General features: G+C 43.7%; 1 long non-coding RNA gene across 9 annotated transcripts in view; it reads right to left on the reverse strand.

Moving 5' to 3' along the window:
* The window catches only part of LOC130572264 (uncharacterized), a 54,960-nt gene extending 49,080 nt beyond the window's left edge, over positions 1-5,880 (reverse strand). For 7 of the 9 annotated variants that reach the window (XR_008965200.1, XR_008965202.1, XR_008965195.1 and 4 more), the window contains exon 1: positions 5,795-5,880. This is a non-coding gene — a long non-coding RNA (uncharacterized LOC130572264). Of the gene's footprint in view, positions 1-2,407; positions 2,487-5,794 lie in introns of all 9 variants that reach the window. The other 2 variants (XR_008965201.1, XR_008965196.1) reach the window with 1 other exon arrangement.
* Positions 5,881-6,000: the final 120 nt, after the last annotated feature.

Raw genomic sequence — 6,000 nt, forward strand, 5'->3', positions numbered from 1 at the left:
TGAGTCAGGTGAAAAAATCTGCTAGTTTAATTAAACCAGTGATGAGTTTGCTTCATTTGCTTCCTATTTTCCCTCACAGAACTATCTATCTCTTTCACTTTACTTTTTTTTCCCCCAGTGACCCAGATGGAGAAGTACTGACTGCATTTGCAAGGAAAATTGCTTTAGAGAGCTTTTTAATTATTCATTTAAGTGTTTCAAGTTCACACCAGCACATCATTCAGTATTTCTGTGTTCCTTTTGATTTTTTACTAAAACAGAACTTAAAAATTAGGTAACCTGTAGCATGATGAGAGGAAGTGGGATTACTGCAACTTTCACAAGTATGAGTAGTAAGTAATATTACTGGTATTATAGTATTATTAGTAGCAATTACTAATATTCACACATTGCTGATCAAACAAGTGTAAAAGCCACATGTTCTTATTGTGTGATCAGCCATGGGGAGGTAGACACACTTTCCGCCCCATCACATGATAAAAAAAAAACCCACACAGGCAGTTTTCTTGGTTTTAGACATCTGCTTTTGTACTGACCTGTGTGACTGTTTCTCTGTCATCTTTGATTGMTGGGGCATGCTACAGGCAGAGGAAGGCCCTGCAAGCAGTGCACAGGCAAACCACACACTTCTATGTTGTTGCCTGGCCCCTGTTAGCTGAGGTGAAGAGCAGGAGGAAGGTCAGCAGGGCTGGTGCAGAAATTTAGATGGGGATTTCAAGGGGACTTGCATAYAGGTAATTGGAAAGAGCAGAGTGGGAAGGCATGCTCCTTCGGTGCAAGCACATGACAGGCATTGGGCAGCACAACACTACACCCCAAGAGAAGAAAGAACTCTCTCTCCTGCTGCTGCACTGACAAGGGGCATGCCTGACACAAGCTAACAGGGCCATCATGACTGTCATGCCAGTGCGATCCTTCTGGGATGGGGATTGCAGAGAGGGTTAGCTGCAACTGTTTTGGCATCATKAGCATCAGATGTTGATCTTTCTGGGTTCTTCAGCCTTAACCCCAGACACTGAACTCTGCTCTCTTCAGAGACCAGCCTTCATTTACTACTTTGACTCTTACCTGCATTAACCTATTTTTACCTTTGCAACTCAGCAAAGTTGTCAGACTTTATTTGCAACAACGAAGCAAAGATGCCAGATGTTTGGAAGCTTTATGCCTCTGAAAAAATACTGTTGAATAGTCTTTATAAAACATGGAAGCCAAGTTAGCATCAAAGCCAAAGACTTTAGGTTGATGCTGTCCCTGTGACCTGTCCCTGCTGGCAGGTGGATGGTGACTCACATACCCTGAACGTGCATGTGCTGTTTGAGACAARCTGCTCAGAGGGTAATGATAAAATGCAGGCAATGTTATCTCTTCTACAGCAAGAAAGGCACATCCATATTTATTCCTTTGCATCAATTCTTCAAAGCAAGTTCAGGAAACAACACTGCAACTCTGAAGCAACTCGGGCATCTGTGTTAAGGTGTCTGTTCGCCCTACAGCTCTAAGGCTACAGGTATCTCCCAGCAGCAGAGATTCCTAAGGAGAAGGATAGAAAGAAGCTGCCCCTTAGAAGCAGGTAATTCACTCTCTCTAGGATGCAAATTCCTACAGACACAACAGGCAAGTCTTGCTCTTTTACTGTGCTGGCAGCCCTTAGATCAGATMATCTCAAGGAATAGCCAAAAGCCAATTTCAGTCTTCAGCAGCAGGAGGGAGGGAGGAAATTAGGTTAGCAATCCATTTTGCCTAGTTAGGCAATTTTCAATACTGTCTTTCAGGGCATTAAAAAAAAAAAAAAAAAAAAAGGAAAGAAAAACAAGAAACAAAGAAAAAACTCCACCAACAAAAACACAAAACTCATCAAACCCAATCCTTAAATGCCACCTAGTGGCAAAAGCTACTTTCTTTTGACATCCCTGGTTTATGGGAAAACACAAGTGAAGGGACYGCATCAAGTCATGGTTAGACCTATTTGGATTTTCTGAGTTCACATTCTTACCCTTGAAGGTCTCAAGGTCAGAAGTTCTAGGAATATTGCAAATATGTCCACAGGGCTCAAGCTCCTGCAGTGTTCTGTGCTGTGATGTCTCACTTTCAAATACCTCAACATGGGAGCAGAATCCCTAGCTACAAGTTGGGGAGTCTTGTCCTTGCAGCAGGACAATGGGTAGGTCTATTAGATGCAGTTGGTGTCAGTGTGAACCCAGAAGCCTTGAGATGCTGTGAAGAGAGACAGCTACCCACAGTGCAGGCAAACTGTTTAAAGTCTTATTTATACTCATATCCTAAAAGTAGTTCAAAGTTCCTGCAGCAGGATTGTAGCAAGTAGTTCACCAATTCTATTTGCAATTTCTATGCTGTCTCAAAACAAGCTGTCAACACTGGCTGAAAAGGTCCAGCTAAAATTACTGACCTCTTGCTGGTATCCAGTCTTTCACAAGCACTTCCTGGTCCTGCTTGACAAAATCCCTGTGCCACAATGTCCTCAGTACCTATCAGAAGAGAGGTTACTGACCAGTTGTATTCAGTTTGGATACATTGTTCTGGGGCAGCTTTTCTGCAGAAATACTCCTCATGTGTCTGACAGGATTGCTGCTGGGACCCCTGATCAGCTCCAGACCAGAGCAAAAGTGAGCCAGTGATCTGCCCAAAMTCTGAGGAACTGAATGAAGTTCTCTGGCATGACACCGGCATTCTGCTCTGCCATACTTTTAACTCCATGTTACAAAAAAGGACCTTCCATCCATAYACGTGCAATTTCCTTCTTCAAAGCAGCATCATGGTAAGAGGTAGATGATGTAACTCCGGTGGATATACTAAAGAACTTGTTCTCTAAGAAGTGCCACTCTAAACAATGCTCCCATGTTAAGAAAGCTTAGGACCACACCAGAGAGGCTATATAAAATTTGCAATCATGTATTTTTCAAGCAACGTACATCCATATGAAAAGGARGGTGGTGATAGGGAACAAAATCTCTGGATTCCCTGCTGAAAAGATCTACAKCTGGATCTACTTAAACTGATTTTCTCTTTCATTTCCCTGTAGCTGACTTCTCTTTAAGATACATGCATAGGTTATGATGTGTGCAGTACTGCGACTATCACTTAAAAGAGGTTATTAGGGCATTGAACCTGRCATTTGTCATTGCCTTATCAAATGTAATAATGCTGAGAAAAGAACCCTTAAGTTCCAGGAAGATTTYTGAGGATTTTCCTGTGAAAATCCATAGATCAAGATATGCTATCACCTCCTGAATAACTTTTTTGAGAATCTCTATGTCATTGCAAGGCTAGAAACAAGTATCTGCCAAGCCCATAATCACCACTTCCTGAGAAACTCTAAACCAGAGAAGAGCAGCCAGAGATTTACCTCTGAAGTGCAGTGGGCTGGTACACACATGGAGAATGAGAAGACAAGACACAAGGAAATCACAAGGAATTTCTAATCACTATGTTTAAGCTCATTTTTACAACAGAGGACACACACATAATCATATTCATAGCAGCCTTTACTATCTCAGAGGTTGGACAATGCCTTGAAGAGTATGATGGCCAAGATGTGTTCWAACACTCCTCCACCCGTTTGCACTGCCCTTCAGAAGGAGAAACCTGCAAAAAGCCATGCATGAGGACCACATCCTCCATTGGAATAGCGGAATAAAGGAACAGAGARAGCAATCCTGGACCCATGCGAGCTGGGCTGGCACATGTCCCTGCAGCTCTTTGTTGTTCCTGCACAGCACCAGTACAGCGAAAGAACAGGCAGTAACACAGCTGAGTCCTAACTGTTCCTACACCTCCAGGCCCCCACTGACAGCATTGGGCTCCTGAATTTTCTCGTGCAGGCAGCATGCRCCATGGCATTTTCTTTCATCCAGGTTTGGGCTTGTGACAGCTGTTTGGTGAGAACTCTTCTGGAGATAATGCCCTTGGCCAGTCTGTGTTTGAGCAGCCTTGCTGTCCCTTCTTCCTGCAAGCCATTTCATCCTTTTTTCCACAATCCTCTGGTGGCAAATGCCCMTGTGACTGAAGTCTGCACCACCTTTTCATACAGAAGGTGCAGGAGCTGGGCATCTGTTTTCTGTCTAGGTGCATTGGGATGCCACCTTTACTTCGCAGTGTAACTATCCCATCTCAGAGGATAAAGGAGTTGGACAGGGTGGYTGCAACAGCAGTTCATCAGCCCATGTCAAAGGCACACCAAGAACATAGGCAGAAAAGTGGCATATTTAGAGGCATTGACAGATCCATGGCAATCTCTCCACTCTCTCCATTTTCATCTGCTGCAAATCTTTACGAACAGGCACTGTCTGAAGTGCTCGCATAATTTTTCGTCTCTTCACTGCTTAAGCATCCGTTATTTTTACAATAGAATATTTAAMTTGAGATCAAAGGCCTGAGATTAAGCCAATCTTTTAAAAATAAGATAGTGCTATTCCTTAAACTTGATGCAATTTAATACAGGGCAGTGAATAAAATCTTTGCCCTTTCAAAAAGTATCTCACTCCACCTCAGGTACTTTTTTACTTATACACACTAAATGAAACCATCCCGATACCAGCAAAAGCATTATCCAAAATAAAACACTTTTTGACAGAGACAGTACACTAATTCTCAACTGATGAGATATACCTTTCAAATGAGAAATTATAGAGAAGCAAAACTGAGGTCTGAAACAGTGTTAATTATTTTAGTGTATCTTAGGACCTCCAGTCCACACTAGAGCTTTACTCCCTCTTACAAATGCTTTAAAGAAGATAAAATATATGTATTTTTTCCCATTTCCTTTGATATGAATAGATGTAGATTCGCTTCTTGCCTACTCATGTAGGCCATCTTACAGAGATCAGGCATTTGATTCTGGGAGTTTCCAGTCAGAACAGTACTTAATGAGCAGTGCATSACTGCATGTCTTTGCAGTGAACAGCAGCATTCTTGCTAAATTRGCAATACCAGGTACTGTGGTTTTCAGACTCAGGTGTCTTTGGACTATTTTTTAAAAGTTAAATATATTAAAAATATATGCACACAAACAAAATAAATAAATTACTTCAACTAATCTGGTGAAACCCAAAGTTTAAAGGTGGTGCTTAATTCGGGACACATCTAAAAGCAGATGTAGATATCCATGCATTCAATACATTCGTGATTGTTAGCTCTACAAGCTATGACCTAAGTACAATGTACTTCTCATTTCTGGAGCAAGACACAAAAGCGACAGAATGTATCACACAGTTTATTAACACCTGAGAAGCACTGTGGTCTTCAGAGACAAAGCACACTTCAAAAAGGAAGCCTGTGAGGTTAAGGTTGGAAAATTATGATGTTGAGATGGCACTTAGGGGGAAAACCCAAGAACCTTCTGCAGCTGCTTCCAGAAATCCCAGAAATARAGTACAGAGGGCTGCAGCTCTCAGCACTGACTTTGAATGCTGTTTAAATGGCTCCAGCTGCCAAAACCCTTTAACCATAGCCACTTGCAGTCAGGACATGGTGCGGTTTGCCACAGTGTTGACTGACAAGTCAAGAAGCTCCCCCCCTCCCCACTCCAAAACAAACAAACAAACAAAAAACCAAAAAAACCACCTCCAAACAATAACGTGCCGTACTTTCTACTTTGGTGTACAAGTACACGCTATAATTACTTCTCACTCTGTTATATATAGCAACAGGAACCCTGATGCCTACCAACAGCAGCAAACTGACTGGTACAACCGAGCGGAGGTGTGGGGGGAGGTCGGTATCAGACTTGGAGCACGCCCGGCCCCGAGGCCGCCCGCCTTTGGGAACTGCTGCTCACCCTTCATGTCCGCGCCGGTGCGGTTTTACCCCGGTTTTATCCGCACCGCCGGCCCCGCTCCCGCTCCCGCTCCCGCTCTGGGCCTGTCCGCGCGCTCCGCCCCTTCCGCCGCTCTTGCCCTGCCGCACGCGCACAACCGCGCGCGCCGCTTCCGCCTCCTTTTCCGGGCCGCGCGCCGCGCTCCCGCCCCGCGGGACGGAGTCTCG

This window comes from Malurus melanocephalus, unplaced genomic scaffold (assembly GCF_030028575.1).
Source record: "Malurus melanocephalus ecotype Western Australia unplaced genomic scaffold, MMel_1.1 scaffold_31, whole genome shotgun sequence".
In the NCBI taxonomy this organism is placed as follows: domain Eukaryota; kingdom Metazoa; phylum Chordata; class Aves; order Passeriformes; family Maluridae; genus Malurus; species Malurus melanocephalus.